The sequence below is a fragment of the Mustela erminea genome, chromosome 16, assembly GCF_009829155.1.
Source record: "Mustela erminea isolate mMusErm1 chromosome 16, mMusErm1.Pri, whole genome shotgun sequence".
Classification (NCBI taxonomy): domain Eukaryota; kingdom Metazoa; phylum Chordata; class Mammalia; order Carnivora; family Mustelidae; genus Mustela; species Mustela erminea.
Genome location: NC_045629.1, coordinates 77,027,641 through 77,046,125, shown reverse-complemented (window position 1 = coordinate 77,046,125; position 18,485 = coordinate 77,027,641).

The window sequence follows — 18,485 nt, the reverse complement described above, 5'->3', positions numbered from 1 at the left end:
GGGTTCTCAAACAGACAGCCCATGTGGCTTGAGTTCATGTACCCTTCTGGATTATTCCCTATTGATCCCTAGTGACAAAGGGACACTTTTAGATCATCATCATGTGGCCTTACCCATCCCTTTAAGCTAGAAGGAGAAAAAGCAACTTGGCCAGCATGCCCTTTGGAAACCAGATCCTTTCAAAAGGGGGTGTGGTTGAGGTTGTGTTCAGGTAGTTGCACATTCATTCGTTTCACCAACGTTTAGTAAGCATCTATTACGTACCGGGAAGAACATTAATGGCTAGGATCAAATGATGAGAAAACAAAACAAAACAACCCCAGTCCCACCTAGAACTGAGATTCTAGTTTCCAACACTGTCTAGTAGGAAGATAATACAAGCTACATATGTGATTTTTATTCGTTTAACAGTCACATTAAACTTAATGAAAAAAAAAATTGATGAATTCATGTCAATGCTACATTTTATTCAATCCAAAATATCTAATACCATTTCAGTGTGTACCCAATATAAAAATTGTTGAGATATTTACATTATGGGTTTGTTTTTGTGGGTTTTTTTTTGCATTGTCTTTATAAGCCTGTGCATTCAAAAATAAAATGAAATATAAACAAAATCCAGTGTGTTTGGTGCTTGCAATGTATCTCATTTGGGACTAGCCACAACAGCTACATGTAACTGGTAGTTACCAAACTGGATAGTGTAGCTCTAATGGGAAAGATGGTAGAAATAAGTGATCTCATAAATTGTGGTGTCTAACAAAATAAGCATATATTTTATAAAATTGATGTAACAGCTCTGAATTGGAAATCCACAGAAATGAGCTTGCCTCTAGATCGTCTACTAACTACTTTGTCGAGTTCAAAATTATAAATTTACCTCTCTCTGTCTCAATGTTCTTATTTGTAAAATAAAGCAAAGGAGTGTGTGTGTGTGTGTGTGTGTGTGTGTGTGTGTGTGTGTACGCATGTGTATACACGAAGATCACATACATTCCTGTAGGTGGAATTAAAAAAATGGATTATAATATTTGGGAGAAAAATGAGCTTGGAGTCTCACTTCATAGCCAGTATCAAAATAACCTCCACATAAAAAGTGAACTGTGAGAATTTAAAACATAACGTAATTAATTAGATGAGCTTCTTACCAAGTCTCTTTAACAGGGAAGACCCCTTAAACTTTAGAGTGAAGACATCTCTCAAATGAAAATATGCAAGAGATCTGAGTGGGAAAGGCCATGAAAAATTCTATGATTTATGAAAATAAACCCTGAACTTAAAATTAAGACAGCAAAAGGTTTGGAGGAAAAATTGTCACAGTGATGACCTCCAGTGATTTCATTCTTTACTGTGCACTGTACTGGTGAAAACAACTCTGAGGAACTAAATGAGGGTTTTGGGGGGCAGGGTGGGAGGTTGGGTGAGCCTGGTGGTGGGTGTTATGGAGGGCACATATTACATGGAGCACTGGGTGTGGTGCATAAACAATGAATTCTGGAACACTGAATTTATTTATTTATTTTAAAAATAAATAAAAATTAAAAAGAAAAGAAGAAAAATAGTATACTGAGACCACAAAATACAAACGAGCACAGAGCAGAAATGAACACTTTCCAAAACCATTGAAACTTGCCAAAAGTCAACTAACATAAAGAAGCACTAAGTTGCTCTCATCAAATTCATATCTAAAAATAAGAATTTACAGTATGACCTAGGATGCCACCAATAATGTATGAAGTTGAGGAGAAAAGTGAATACCGAGGGAAAAAATCATTCTCATTGCGAGACTGCATCTTTAGATTTGGAACTCTGCCTGACTTACGGGGTGATGGATATGAGCAAAACCCTTTGTAATCTGTAGAATGTCACATAAGCATCAGACATCTTTGGTATACAATGGCCACAAGGCACTAGCGAGGCAGACAGCTCTTGCCTGAGATCCCAGCATTCATCGTTCCCTGTGCACTTGATCTAACAAGCCTGGATTTTACTGTAACCCTCTGTGGTAGATTTGGGGTGGGAGAAAACCAAAGCCCCGCGTCGGAGGCTCAGAAGCTAACTAACAAAGGGGGCAGATGGGAAAGAACTGTTGTAATTGAAATCGACATGGTTGTGGCATCCAGGAGGGATAAGAAGCATCTTCTCTAGATGTTGCTCTGAACATTCACTTTGTCCTGTGAGGGCAAGATGGTAGGATCCCCCAAACACAGTGAGGGTTCATCTGTTTATTCTCCTGGGTGGGAGGAGTGGCAGAGGAGCAGGCTGCAGTTCAGAGAGTTACAAGAGGTGTCCTGTCACTTGGCCCCGTGCCTATGTGGTACAGCAGAGCCCCTTCTGGGAAACTGAGTTCTGAATTCAGATCCAGGCATTGACGTCAACTTTCTTGGGTACTTTCTTGGCTTCTCAGAACCTCCAGGTCCCTGGCCTATGAAAGGGAACCCCAAATGGACCGAGCAATGACCCACTGAGATAAGGCCATGGAGATGGTCCAGGAAACATCACAACCTTTACCGCCGTATCCTTGATAACATTTCAATTCTCCTGTGTGGTCACCAGGTCGGATGTGGAAGCAGCCTCATCACACCGTACCACAGACTCAGGCCACCAGGGTGGAGAGGGGCACATTCCAGAAATGAACCATGGATAAGACAGGAAAAAACCACCATATAGCTGCCTGATGTGGTGAAGGATATATATTTACATGAAAATATATGAGAATATAAGATGGCAATATCCCATTAAAATGCATGTTCTATGTGTATATGTTTACATATATACATATGCAACACTAAAAAGGAAGTTAGTAGGTTTTATTTCTGGATGATGACATTACACATGACTAATACCCCTTCCTTGCTTATCTCTGTGTTCTAACTGTTCTATAATGAACATATATGACTTCCGCAAAAAGAGAAACAATGAGGGGTATTTCTGAAGCAGAGAAATGGACATGTCAAATCAGAAGACGGGATTTAAATGGAGCAGAGGGACAGCTCTCATCTTCTGTGTGTCTTTTGGGGGCTTCCTGCGGGCTAAGAACTCTGCTTCGCTCTGTGTTGGCATCACAACTGTCCTGTGAGATGGGCAAGTCTGGGTCCAGCGTCGGAGCTCAAAAAGGGAGCCTGAGAGGGTTGGAGCAACTCACTCTGGGCCACACAGCTGGGGCTACAGTTGAGTGTCCTCAGCGCTGGCTGGCGTGAAAGCCTCTTCTCTTGATTGCTCTCTGATACTATTTCCTAAAAAGGCAATGTGTCTGTCTTAGTCGGTCTGGGCTGCTGTAACAGAATACCAGAGACCCTGTGGCTCATAAACAACAGAAATTTGTTTTTCACCGCCATGGAGCCTGGAAGTCCAAGCACACTGTGCCAGCCTGTCTAGGTTCTGTCTAGGAGGCCTGCTTCCTGGAGCAGAGACAGCTGTTTCCTCACTGTGTCCTCACGGGACAGAAAGGACAGGGAGCTCTCTGGGTTCTCTTATGTAAGGGCTCCAATCCCATGGAAAAGGCCTCTACCTTCTTGTCTTAATCACCTCTCAAAGGTCCCCTCTTCTAGCATCATCACTCTGAGAGTTAGATTTCAACGTAGGAGTTTGTGGGGTGTAATCAAACATTCGTCCACCCGGTGGATGCCAAGGTCATAAAAAGCTGACTTTGGGCTTTTGTGGTGAAGAAAGGCTATTTACTGGTGTGGTGTCACCCCAGAAGAATAGCAAGCTAATGCTCAACTCCAAAACTCCCGGATGGCTTGTGAGGGAGAGTTTTTAAGGGCAAAAATCAAGGGTAAAAGTCTCAAAGTCATGAGTTCTGATTGGTCAGGGATTGGGAAAACTTCAAGACTGACCTGTTTCTGGCGCCGGTGTGTCTGGTTTCACCCAGACTGTGGTCAGGTGGTCATTCCCTTCACAGGTCCGGGTCTGCAGAGTATCTCAGCAATGTGTGTACCGATGCTATCTTCGTTCACAAGAGCAGAGGCCCCACACTTTGTGACTATGAAGACCAGATAGGCTGTTTCATTTCTTGTTCCCTAGACTACGTTTTCATCATCTTATCCTGATTTCCCTCCTGGGGTTTTCTCCAGTAATCTTCAATCTGGGCAATGTGCCTCTCCCACAGAGTAACTCTGTTGGCGGCTTCCAGGGGCCCAACCCACTACAGTTTTCCCAGAATTTCCACAGCAACTCCAACTTTGCCAGCTGGGTCATCCTGGGTTGAAGGGTGCCAAGCATCCTGTAGTACTTCTGTGGCACTACTTCCTCATTGGACTGGGGGAATGATGGAGAAAGTGCTTCATTGTGATGGCAAACATGGCCCTAGAGGTTGCAATGCACTGCTGCTATTCTAAGCCTCTTGTGCTCGTGTCAGTCCTCACCTGATATTGCACTAGTCTGTGCATCTGACAGATGATGAGGGGAGAACCACAGAGAGGTGACTCACTGTCCTGGGGTGAATCATGTCCCCCAGAATCCATGTCCAGCCAGAACCTCAGAATGGGACTATATATAGAAATACAGCGCTTGCAGATATGATTAGTTGAAATGATTCACTTGCCCTGATTAATATGATTGTCTTAGGTGAGCCCTATGTCCAGTGTCTGGTGTCCTTACAAGGCCAGGTGAAGACACAGCGTCAAAAACACACAGGGGAGAAGCTCGTGTGAAGATGGGGGCAGCCAGTTGGATGCTGAGTGTATAAACCAGGCGTTGCCAGCAGCCGCCAGAAGCTGGAACCGGGGGAGGAAGGATTCTTCCCGGAGAGTCTGCGAAGACAGCATGACCCTGACTACACCTTGATGTCAGACCCCTAGCCAGAGCTGGGAGAATAAATGCCTGTTGTCTTAAGCCACACAGCAGCCCCAGGAACACAGCCACCTTGCCCAAAGTTGCACAGCTTGGGTGCCACAAAGCTGAATGGACGCCCAGGTCCTCCCACCCCAGAGCCCATCCAACCCTCTGTCTCTGACTCTGTCCCACTGTGCAGTGGCTGTGATAAGGGGAGTGAATCAGGTAGAGAGCTTGGCCCCACTGCGGCATAACCCCTCTGTAACACCCTGTAATTGTTACTAGTTTCTGATGAGATGAAAATCGCTTATGGTCTAATTTAAGGGAAAGAGAGCACAATTTAAAATTGCCTAGAGGGTCGGATTTTCACCGGGATTCATACCGTATAGAAAACTGACTGAGAATAAGCCAAGGACAGTTGTCTGTGGGTCGTGGGATAGTAGAGGCTTTTTCCCCCCTTCTTCATATTTCGACTGCTCAGTCTTTGGCTTCTTCTCAGTGAGCTTGCAGTACCTTTTCGTGCAATTTCTTTCCCTCCTCTCAACTCCAAAAATGATGGGAAAACAAGTAACAAATCCAAAACTACAGCTAAGACATTGATAATCTTCCACCCACCTGGTCAAGCCAACCCATGCTTTCCCTTTTTAATCAGAACAAACAAATGTAGAGAAGGTAATTCATTTAAAAATGGCCATGCAGAAGGAGTGCACTTGAAGCTGTGCCACTGGGCTGGGCTGGCTCGGGGAGTGGCCCCAGGGGGTTCTCTTTCAGCTTCTCCCCAAGGACAGTGCCCCCTGGGTACAGGGGCTCTGGGGAGGGAGGGAATCCTCAAGCTGCTTGGGTGCTGTTGATATCAGTGAGACCCTCAGGGCCATAGAGGCAGCCTCTGAGGGGCCCTGGTATGCCTCGTCCAGCCCACACATTATTACCAAGCCCCTGTGATGGGGCAGGACCCACAGGAGCCATCGCAGTGACAACCAGACTCCCATCTCCACAGTTGGGGAGCTTGCATGCTCATAATGGGAGTTAGAACACTAACACACAATAAAGAAGAAGGATGTGGTGGTTGAAAATGTACCCCCAAAGTTCATGTCCACCTAGAACTGGAGAGTGTAACCTTATTTGGAAATAGGGTCTTTAGAGATGTGATTAAGGTAAGAGTCAAGATGAGGTCTTCCTCAATTAAGGGGAACTCCAGTTTTGAGGAGAGCTTCCTTATAGGAGACAGAAGAGTCCACACGGATGTGGAAGTACAGTCCGCAGGGACACGATCACAAGCCAAGGAATGTCAGGAGCCACCAGAGGCTAGAAGAGGAGAGCAAGTGTCCTCCCCTTTGCAGGAAAATCCCCTGATGATGCTCTGATTTTGGACTTCTAGCCTCCAGAACTCTGAAAGAATAAACATCTTTTCTCTTAAGTCACCAAGCATGTGGTAAGTGGCTCCAGGAAGTCCCAGGAACCGAGCTCAAGAGTAAGGTGACTGGAACTGGAGAGCAGGGGAGGGGGAGGTGCTAGTTTATGGAAGGAGGTGGGGAAGTCCTCACCACCAGCTGCTTTCAAGCAGAGTTGTTGGAAGAACCAGGCTGGAAAAGGGCATTCCTGAGAGGGGAGCCACCATTGTAATTAAGCTGAGTTATGAGAAGTCTCCAGGCCAGGATGAGACCCTTTATGCCTGCGGACCATGGGAAGGTCTTCCTCTGACATTTACCTCAGTGCCGTATGCAGCTGAGGAGGGTCTGAGCACATAGACACTATAAGCCGCCCCAAAGTGTAGGTGGCGTATCCCATTAGCCTGGAATGGGAAGGGCTGAATTAGAGAGACAGTTATGAGTGGTTGATAAAAGTTGCTGAGGACTGAAGGTGTCCTGGGTCAGGCCACCAGGCAGAGGAAGTAAGAAGCCATGGTGTCCTTGCTAGACACTTAAGGTGGAACCGATAAGTTGTCAATGGGTTGGGTGCAGAAGGCGAGCAAAATAGACAAGTCAAGGAGACTCTAAGACTTTTGCTCTGATCTCCTGGATGAGTAAAGATGCCACACCCCCAAGGAGAAGGCTCAGCAATGGGAGGCTTTGGGGAATTTCCGAGTTGCCTTGAAGCTATGATTCTCTGCTCCTAGGGCTTTACAGAGGAAGGACCAAAGCCTATATATGTGAACCAAAGAGGCAGATATTTTACTTTACCTTATAAATGGGTCTGGAGAGTCCAAACTTGGCTGTCTTGATGGTTACATGTGCATTACAGGCATCCCAATGGCCTGGAAGGGCCACCACAGGGGCTGATGGACTCTTGTGGTGGCCATAACGTTCCATGACTCATTGGGAATCCGGTTTGTTGAGCTTCAATTCTGCAACCCATGGATAGGCTCTTGGCTGAGTTTAGAAAGGAGCCTGTGAATAAATGTGATGGGGGTGTGAAGAAATGAGAACTCTGTCCAACTCTACAGGTTGCAAGTGAATCTTCCATGGCCATTATAGAATTTTTACACAGCCTCCAAATTGTGTAAGTCATGCTCTTTCTCTAGGTCAATATGTCCCCACCTGTTTAAAAAAAAAAAAAAGGAGTTTTTGCTTGTGTACATTCTAAAAGAATTCTGAAAATCATGTACTATTTTAACACTTTTGATAGACATATAAAAATTTTGTTTTATATTACAATAATTCCAAGGCACATCACACTGTCCAGTAGAAATGCAATGAAAACCTCAGAGGCCATTGAAGATTTTCTTGACTCTACAATTAAAAGAGAAGCTGGTGAAATTAATTTTAACAATATATTTTATTTTACTCAATATTTTCAAAATATTATCATTTAAATATGTAATCAACATGAAAAATATTAATGAAATACTTTGCATTCTTTTTCCTATACTAAGTCTTTGAACTTCAGTGTATACTTTATACTCAAGTACCTGTACTAGCCACATTTCAAGGGCTCAGTAGCTACACGTGGCTAGCGGCTGCCCAGTTGGACAGCATGATTCCGGAATCTTGTATGAGTGCTTTAAATCTAATCTGTCAAAACCTTGGAGGCTCTGATTCAACTTGTTTAATTTATGGAAAATACCTGCCATGTAGCCTAATTGTCAAAGCTAGTGCTCATTGTCAAACTCCTCAGCCACATCCAACTTCTATCTGACAGGAAAGTCTGACTTTATTTTAAAATTCAAATAGATGTACAAGTTCTGTTAACTTTCTCTTTCCTGAAATCAAGTTTTAAGAGAGATGGGCGATTGGATATGTGGACGTGTGAATGGATAGAAGATAGATGGATAGAGAGATAGAAGATAAATAGACAAGAAGAATGAGAACTGAATCTTGTCTTTGCACACGTTTGCTACCTCGATGAAATAAGGTTTCACATGCCACCTCCAACATTTCTCACAGAAGCTGCTTTGCTTGGCATTTACAGAATTCCTCTCTTTGTCTGATGCCCCAGAGACTAGATTCAGGATGAAGGAGGAAGATGACTTTCTTTCATGAAGTGGGAACAGAAAAGCTGGAAAGGTCAATTGGGAAAGGAAAGGAGACAGAACCCAGACACATTTTCAGGTGGGCCACTTTTCCAAGAGCAATGGAGACTTCGGGAAGGTGGAGGCAGCTTCTTTCAGTGCTTGATGCCTGTGAATGTCCCTGAGTATCCTAAGGGAGTGTGTGCTCGGGAGACTGCTGGCTAGAGTCGTCCCTCAGGAGTCCCTACATCCTAAAAGCTTCCCATGGAAGGACTCAAGGACCATGGTTCCAGTCCAAATCCAGATCCAAATCTTGGATCTCAACCAAGTCACTTCCTAGCAATGTGAACCTCTCCATCTCACTTTCCTCATCTGAAAAATGGAATGATCGAACACCTGCTTGCCTTACCTTTATAGGAGGAAGTTGAATATCACATTGAACACATGAGGCCTGGATTCTGGAAGGTGCTCCAGAAGTGTTAGCTATCATCACATCATTCCAATACCCATTACAGACCAGCCCCCCGGGGAACCTAGCAGAGGCCAAATGGGAGCTCTCCTGGACTTTACCATCTTGATCAAATCGTCTAAGAAAAGGTGACTTTATTTATTCTTCTTACCTTATAATTTAACCTCACTATTTGACAAATGAAGAAAACCAAGGCTCAGGGATGCAGAAAGAGAAGCAGCAACTAAGCCCCTTTCGGGTGGAGAATGTGCTAGAAGGATTGTGTGTGCTGTTGCCCCAGCACCTGTAGAAGAGGACGTCATTCCCTTCACTTCAAACATGGATAAGCCGAGGCACAGAGAATGGTTGCCCTGCAGTTATCTTCCCCTGGATGGGTTCACGAGACTGAGATGGGAAACAATGAGCATCACCGCCTTCCCAGCTCGCCCTCTTTGTGTTTGGTTTGGGAGCTCTCCAGCTGCAGTCCTGTGCCTCCTCTGCAAGTATGTCCATCGCAACAAAAAGCCATGACTTGGGGCAGAAGCAGAAACCACCCAGCTTTGCATCCAGGCAGTGGGAACTTCGTGTCCAGTAAAGTGTGTGAGAGAAAACTCCACAGGTTTTCAGCACTCCTTGCTTGTTGCCTTTCCACAGATACCACCCAAGTTCGCAAGCTCCCCACTTCAGAGACCCCCCCATTCCTCAGCCCCTCTTCTTCCAGTCGCAGAACCCAGGTCCTCCAGCCCATGGCCAGAGCGAGTGTCTGCAAAGCTTCTGGGTGCCTTGGGGCTGCCGGAGTTGCCATCGAGTGGGCCGTCTGTGCCCTGAGCCAGCCTGAGCCTGGGTCCCATCTTCTGTGTAAGAAGGACTCCGACACACCCTAAGACTCAGTCCAGGGACCCGCTTCTGCCATGCTTCCCTGGCCTTTGCGCCAATGGGTCAGGTGCCCCATGGCGGGTCTGATGGCACTGTGGGCTTCCCTCCATCTTCCTGCAAATCCTCTCACAACTGGAATGTTCCGCTCAGTCCCACTCACCAGTTCCTGGACTCTGGTCCACAGACATCATGCTCCATGAATGGCAAAGGGTTTCTCAACAGGGAGGCACAGACATTACCAAGAAGCTACACCTTCTTTGGCTGGCCACTCCACCTGGGGACACTGCCCTCTTCAGTGCCAATGGCAATCTCCACAGCCTGACACGCCCATCGAGAGGAAGCTTCCTCCATTCTTCTCTTATTTCCTGATCTTCCCTGCTTTCTAATCTTACCTTTTCCCCAAACCTGAAGCATGCCCCCAAGAGTGATTTATTCATTCACACATGCCTTTATGTGCATGCAGGTGCACACACTGATATCTTTTATGCAAACAAACAAACAAACAAAAAATGGCATGGAGCCCCCACTAAGCACCAGGCACTGTGCTGGGCTGTGGGGTTCAGCAGACATCACCAGGCATGTACCCTGACCCCGCAGGGTTTGTACTCAGGTGGGAGAGGAAAACATTAACTAGAAGAACATCACCGGTCCGGGAGGGGGCTGAGTCCTTCTAGAAGGCATAGGTGGGGCTGAGGAGCAGGTGGGGACACTGGGCAATGCTAGCAGAAGGGGCAGGAGAGGCAGAAGGCTGACCAGACAGTGAGTCAGGCCCGTCCAGACTCAGGGAGTAAGGTGCAGAGCGAACTAGAGCGAGTAGAGCGAGTGGCACTCCTCCCCGAACTTCTGTCCTCTCCTCTGCTAACAGACCAGGCTACAGCCAGCCCCTGCCTAACTTCTCTGGTGTCCTGCTGCCTGTCCAGGACTGCTAGCTCAGGCCACGAGCTGAAGGGCAGCTAGTTCTGGCTCTTTGGAGGTGCCTTACAAGGAACTTTACCCACTTCATCCTGCTCAAGCCTACATTTGCTCTGGGGGAGCGCTGTTTCCATCCCACTTCACTGAGGAGACAGCAGAGGCTCAGACTGGCCACATGCGGGGCTCAGAGTCATTAAGGGGCTGAGCTAGGACTATAGCCCGGATATGCTCCAGCCAGAGCCCAGGCGGCTTCCCCTCCATCCTGCAACCTCTCTCTGGCTGTTGGAGGCCATCCCCCCTCCCCTCTCCGAAAGTGCATCTGCCTTTGGGGTTTCTAGACCAGGCCACACACTGTGGGCCCCAGAGGCAAAAGGATCTGTATCAGACCAGGCCCCGACTTCTCATGCTCTACACTCAGATCCTTAGACAAAGAGGGATTTCCTCACATTCCCAGGGTGCGCTCAGCTTCAGGGACCCCACACTTGCATCTTCTTTACTTCTACTTCCCCGAACTGGAATAGCTTTGGGTCGAGGTCTTTCATTGATGTTCCTTACAGAGAGATAATCAGGGAAGATGGAAAGACCTATAGGTTTAGCACCTGAATGTTTCTTGGAGGGAAGCAATCAACTTTTGTCAATTTCAGAGGCCGCATAAGAGAACATGTTGATATCATCATGAGATCACACTATGAGACAACCGTACCTGGAACAGAAAATGAGCTTATTTATCACATCTGTTTTTCTTTTTATGGCTTAGAGTCAATTCCAAAATGGCAGCATTCTGAGCAGAGAGAAATTGTGGCCAAGGTCACATAGTTCATGGGTCTGGCAGTCTCAGTCATCTCTTGTCCCAACTACCTGACATTTCTTCCCTCCATGCCTCCTTCCTCCCTTCATTTCTTCCATAAATGTTTCTGGAGCATTTCCTATATGTTACTGACTGTGCTGGGGTTGCAGGCTTGGTCTCAGTCCCCATGATAATGACAGTTAAACTGTTGTTATTCTCAGTGGCCTCTTGACCAAAGGAGGAATGAAGGGAATGTTTGAATGCTGTCCATTGGATGCAAAATACTATTTGTCTCCCAGACCTTTAGACAACAGTTATGTCCTTGGAGAAGGGAAGAGCCACCTCTGACCATAACAGCATGAGTCAAAGTCAGTGCCCCAAGAGTAAGGGAATGGCATCCAAGGGAGCAGAGGTGAATGGAGCCTCAGTCTGGCTTTAGAGAGGAGAAGCTTCCAAGCCCAGCAGTCTTTGCTGAGGGTCGCCTTGCTCATGCTCCAGGGACAGAGGTCTCCCCTGTCTAACTCTTCTTCAAAGCACTTGTTCTTTCTTCTCATTTGAGAGTTTCCCATAACCAGAACCATAATAGCTAACATTTATTTCTGTAATAAGAATGGTCTAGCAGTGCCCTAAACCTAGGGTTTTTAATTTCAAATAGTTTTTATTTCCAATAGTTCACAAATAACTAGTTTTTATTTCAAATAGTTCACAAAACAGCTCTATGAGTTTTTTTTTTTAATTTTTATTTTTTTATTTAATTTATTTTCAGTGTAACAGAATTCATTATTTATGCACCACTCCCAGTGCTCCATGCCATACATGTCCTTCATAATACCCACCACCTGGCTCCCCCAACCTCCCACCTCCTACCCCTTCAAAACCCTCAGATTGTTTTTCAGAGTCCATAGTCTTTCATGGTTCATCTCCCCTTCCAATTTCCCTCAAGTCCCTTCTCCTCTCCATCTCCCTATGTCCTCCATGTTACTTGTTATGCTCCACAAATAAGTGAAACCATATGATAATTGACTCTCTCTGCTTGACTTATTTCACTCAGCATAATCTCTTCCAGTCCTGTCCATGTTGCTACAAAAGTTGGGTATTCATCCTTTCTGATGGAGGCATAATACTCCATAGTGTATATGGACCACATCTTCCTTATCCATTCATCCACTGAAGGGCATCTTGGTTCTTTCCACAGTTTGGTGACCGTGGCCATTGAACTTTTGGGACTTCATCAAGATCAAAAGTTTCTGCACAGCAAAGGAAACATTCAACAAAACAAAGAGACAACCCACAGAATCGAAGAAGATATTTGCAAATGATAGTACAGACAAGAGGCTGATATCCAGGATCTATAAAGAACTTCTCAAACTCAACACACACTAAACAGATAATCATGTCAAAAAATGGGCAGAAGACATGAACAAACACTTCTCCAATGAAGACATACAAATGGCTAACAGACACATGAAAAAATGTTCATCATCACTAGCCATCAGGGAGATTCAAATTAAAACCACATTGAGATACCACATTACATCAGTTAGAATGGCCAAAATTAGCAAGACAGGAAACAATGTGTGCTGGAGAGGATGTGGAGAAAGGGGAACCCTCTCACACTGTTGGTGGGTATGCAAGTTGGTGCAGCCACTTTGGAGGACAGTGTGGAGATTCCTATGACCCTGCAATTGCACTACTGGGTATTTACCCCAAAGATACAGATGTAGTGGAAACAGCTCTGTTTCCACTATCTGTCTCCTCTATCTGAGGAGGACACCCTCCTCATCGTCATCATTGTTGCTAGTCCTGCTCCCACACCTGCTACTACCTTTTCTATCACCTGAAAAGAGTGCAGGGGTCCCTTTAGACAGTGGGACAGAGCCTTGGTGCTGTCCCCACCACATTGCCTCCCTATTGTCGTCCACTCTCCACACCCAAATATCCCAGCTCTCTATCCCAGATTTCTCTATAATGTGATTAATCAACTGTATTGATCTGTTTCTTCCAAATGACATTTCCTTAGAGTGTAACACATCCCATCAACATTTGCACTGGTCCAAGAATCAATAACCTTGGTGATGTCCAGGAAATGCCAGGATTAGATAGACGAGAAAGGGAATATGTTGCATTTGTATCAAATGTCACAGGCTGTATTAGATCACATGATGGCTTCCTGCAGAAAAAGAAAAGCAACTCCCCAATAAAGCAGTGCCTATTTTATTTATGCCCTAATTATTTAAGCAGACAAGGATGTGAAGAGGTTCTAAGTGCCTGGTGCATCCAGCGAGTTCATTAAAGAGATGTTGCGGAGCATACTGAGCCCCTGTGGGCATCACCAGTGTCCCACTGATGTCCTCTGTTTCTCCCTCGTCAGCCTCTGTAGCCTCCGATTCAGACAAAGACACCCCTTGGCCCAGCCGTTGAAGAGTTCACAAAATGTTCTTTGCATTTTACAAAAAGAATTCAGATTTTTGTAGTTTCCCATAGACAATACTAACAGTGGATGTTAGTATATTATCCTTGGTAAGAGAGGGAAGGAAGGAGGGGATGGGCAAATACCAGTGAGAACAATAAAAATGCAGAGCTCAACTCTTTCAAGCTCAATTGAAAACGAAGACAGAGCCACTCTGAAATTAAACCATGACTGAAGAGGGTAAGAAGAATGTGATTTGAAAAATCTAATCACTCACATTTATTATTGATCGATTGATTGATTGATGTAAGAATCTCAAGCAGACTCTGCACCCAGCACAGAGGCTGATGTGGGGCTCGATCCCACCCTGAGATCATGACCAGAGCCAGAATCAAGAGTTGGACACTTTTTTCAGAGTCCATAGTCTCTCATAGTTCACCTCCCCTTCCAATTTCCCTCAACCATGAGAGACTATGGACTCTGAAAAACAATCTGAGGGTTTTGAAGGGGCGGGGGGTGGGAGGTTGGGTGAACCAGGTGGTGGGTATTGGAGAGGGTACGGATTGCATGGAGCACTGGGTGTGGTGAAAAAACAAGGAATACTATTACGCTGAAAAAGAAAATTTAAAAAAAATTTAAAAAAAAGAGTTGGACACTTAATTGAATGGGCCATCGAGGCACCTTGAATCACATACTTTTCAGAATATCCTCTCATCCAGAAGTCCCTTGGTCTGTTGGTCATTCCTGTGTCGGATCCTAAGACTCATCACACATTCTCAGACTCTTCCCAGGGTGATGGCTCCATGACAAGGGATACTGGACCAGGGGTGCTTGGAGGACTGGTTTCTCCACCGGTAAAGGACAGCTAAATCTCCTCACCGCATGTGGTTGCATGAGGACCACGTGAAATGTGACGTTAGCAGTGCTTGGGAAAACTTCAAGATCTAGCCATGCGAGAGGAATTATTTTGATTATTTGATTATTTGCAACCCAAATGGCTGGTTTTCTTTCCTCCTACCTCCTACTGACAGAGGTATAAAGACTCTTCTTGGTCAGGGGAAAAATTGTCTTTTTTGGTAAGTTATTTGCTTATTTAGTTCATTCTCTACCCCTCTTGACTACCAGTGGACCATTCCAGCAGAGATAGGGACAGAGGGCATTTGGTGTCAGAGTATCAGGACCCCTGCTTCCCTCCACAATGAGTTGCTATGTGATCCCGAGTCGGTGTTCTTCACTGGGACAGTGGGATGGTTTTGTTCAAGTGGATGTGATTCATTTCTGCAATTCCAGGTACCAACATTTCATTCACCTGTGAGGGTGATATCAACATTTACCCTTAGCATCCTTTTTGTTGACCTGGAAACAAAAGCTTCTTGTAGACAAAAGGCCAGACACTGGTTTGACCAGAAACCCCAGTTGGTCGTGTCATGGAGTAGGTCCAGGGACACCAGGAATATTGACTTTGAGCTTGGGCCTGGGACCAGACTCAGCACTGATGCCCTCCCGATGTCCTGTCTGTGTCCCCAGTGGCTCGTTTAGGGTTCCTCACCATTTACAGCATCGGATAGGAGATCTGCTGTCTGTTAACAGAAATCTGATTACAGTGATGGAAACAAACAGGATTTCTATCTCTCCTAATACCAGAAACCCAGTGGTAGATGGCTGAGGCCAGTGTGAGCTCTCAGTGAGGCCGGCAGGGACCCAGTCTCCTCCAGGAAGACTGCCATTCCCGTGTGCTGACTCTCCTCCTTGTCCTTGGTGCCTCATGGATGCAAGATGACTGCCAATGGGGCACTGTGGGCAGATGACAGCCACACTAGCTGGGAGACAGGACAGAGCAGAGTGGCTAATCACAGGAAGTTGGGAAACAAAAATTGTAAATTTTCCAGCTCGTCTACAAGAGAAGGCAAATGAGAAAGGAGTTGGAATGGTGGGATGTGAGCCAGACCGTGGGATCTGCACCTCCTACATTCAACAAATCGGGGACTCATGCCCTCCGATGGCCCCAGGCTCCTGCGCTGGGGACCCTGAGAGCTTTCAGGAGAGAGTGGCTCAAACATGATCTTTATAAAACCCTTTCTAAAATGCAGGGCAAAATGAAGCAGGAAATAAAGATCACCTTGTCTTCAGTGCTACTGTGTTGATGTCTTTCCTTCCAGCTTTCCTGTCACATAAAATAGTCTTTTGCAGTCACAGTGGTCGGGGTAAAAAAAAAGGCCCCAGGGCTCCAGTGGAGGAAGTGCAAGTCCCGCCCTCACCCCGCCCCTCGGATGGGCCAGGCCCCGCCCCTCTTTCCCAGCCTGCCGTGCCTCCTTCTTGGATGTAGGCTTGACAAAGAACATGGGTACACACATCTGTGATTTCAGTTGAAGAGACCCTCATCCGCAGGCCTTTTCAGAAGTCCCCAATGGATCAGGCTTGGGATCTTTGCAGGATCACCATGAAATAGGGGAACTGTAGGTCACCATCCCCCAAAAAGAGCATCAGATGCTCTTTAACATGAGAATGAAACTAAATATATGGAAACTTTTGTGGATGAACAAATGAGTCAGTGAGGGAGTTTGGTTCACTCGAGTAAGCTTCAGCCTCTGACGAGCTCCTCGCAGAGCACAGCAGTATGAATCTTGTACGGGATAAAGAACGAAGCCCGGAGAATTGAAACCCCCAACCCCAAATGTTTCTGAACCTGTCCCCTCTGTTCGTTCTGCTAACCATCATCAAACTAACTTAACACATAAGGGATGTAGAGGAGAGAGAGCCATGGAGAAAGCACAGGGAAGGAATAGACGTTTGTCTTTGCTCATTATTATTATCTGTGATAGCAAGCGTGGCTGGACTTCTGACCTATTTTGTTCAAGCGTGTGCAGAGTGCCCTTCAAGGCTCATGCGGCTGGTGAACCTCAGGTCCTGGGTGCGGTGGTTTCTGCAGAAACCTGGCATTTCCTCCCCTCCTCTCACCTGGCACAGAGGATAACATCTCTGCCTCCTTAGGACGCCGGCTCATAAATTCATTTCAAACCTATTGAAGTTTCACTATAGGAACAAAAGAGCTTCACACTAGGTAATTCACAATCCCCTCGAGGAAAGGTCTGGACAGATGGAAGCTCATTAACAGGATTCAATCTTCAAATCATCAAGAGTTTTGTAAAAAAGTAATTTGTATCTTCTAAAAGTGCATGTTCATTGCAGAACTTTTGGAAGATATTTAAAAATATAGAAAAGGAAATAAGTATCAGGTGACGCCCCCCCTCCCAGAGATAATCACTATAACATTTCATCTGATCTCCTTAATGTTTATTTTATTTTGTCCTATGCATATGTCAATACTTTTAAATTTCCTCTTCCTCGAATTCTTTTATGAGTGAATCAAACTTTTACTACCTCATGTAAAAATTCACCACCTCTCTGGAAATGTTTCATTATTCACTCCTCTGAGGCACTGAGCACATCCAGGAAGCATCTTTTGATAGACTGACAAAGAGAACCCCGTAATTCCAAATGAAATGTTCTGTGTGGGGTCTATTACTATTTCATACGGCATTCAGACTTAAAATATAAACTTTTCGCAGTTTTTTCTGCCTTATTTAATGAGGAATTCTGAAATGCAGACAGTGAAGAACAGGAGTGCTTGACCTGGGCATTAATGCAGGCTAACAGAACTAGCTCTGTGTGTGCTGATCCTTCCCTCGGAGAGCATGGTGCACAGGGCTGTCAGAATTGGAAAGAGTGTGGAAATAAATGATCTACTTTACTATATGGGGGAAAACGAAGTCCCCAGGGGGTATGTGCATAGCTCGTTTTAACCCATATCTCAGTGTACTATAATTTCTGGTTTGTACATCTGTTTCTTGCATTAGACAGAGATCTGGGGAACAGAACCCATATCTCATCAATCATGGGATCCCCAGGGCTTATACAGTGCCAGGTATATAGAAGCTGCCCAAGAAATATTTGCTGAACTCAACTCAGAGGCTGGAGGAGTTACATCAGGTAGTTGATACCCTGGGGGACTACAGTGGGGCTCATGCTGTTCAGTCAATGTATGATGGATGAATGGAAAAATATGGAGGGAGTGAGAGAGGGAAGGAGGAAGGGAGGGAGAGATGGAGGAAGAGAGAAAGAAAGAAACAAGGGAAGAAAAACTTATCAGGCAATGTCTATCTATGGACAGAGCATGCAACATCAAGGTCAGAAGACCTGATTTATTCCTCCTGTGACCCATGAGATTCAGTTTTGTCTTGCCCTTTCTCAAGTATCCATATTGAAGATCCTGGCCCAGAGCAGCTCGCACATTGCCAACGTGGTTGGAGAAGGATCAGCTGAACAGCATCCTGCAGTAGAGGCTGATGCTCAACGTTTTCTAAAAGGTTACAGCCAAGAAGGTCTTCTTGATCCCACCTACCAGACTGGCAATCCTAGAGAATCAGAGCCCCACTCTGGGGACCACAAGCTCTTCAAACTCGAGGCAGTCAAAGAATCACTGCCTCCCTGGTTCTCTTATTCCACTCTGTCCCCCAGGAGGGCAACTGCTGGGAGGTCCAACTATAAATCTTGCCATGTTGATGTCATGACTAAAAGCCTGTAGAAGCAACACAAGGTCCCCTTGGTGAGGTATACAAGACCTTTCAGGAGTAGGTATAATCCCCCTCCTAAGCCTCATCAACTGCCATCTTTTATCATTCTCTCCTGCATGCCAAGAAAACTCAGCTCTCCAAGGGCACAACCTCTACTGTCCCTCCTATGATGTCCTGTGCATTTGACAGCCTGTCCAATGACTAATGCAACAGGCTCACTCTCCTTCAAAGGCTGCAGAGTGGCCCCCACCATG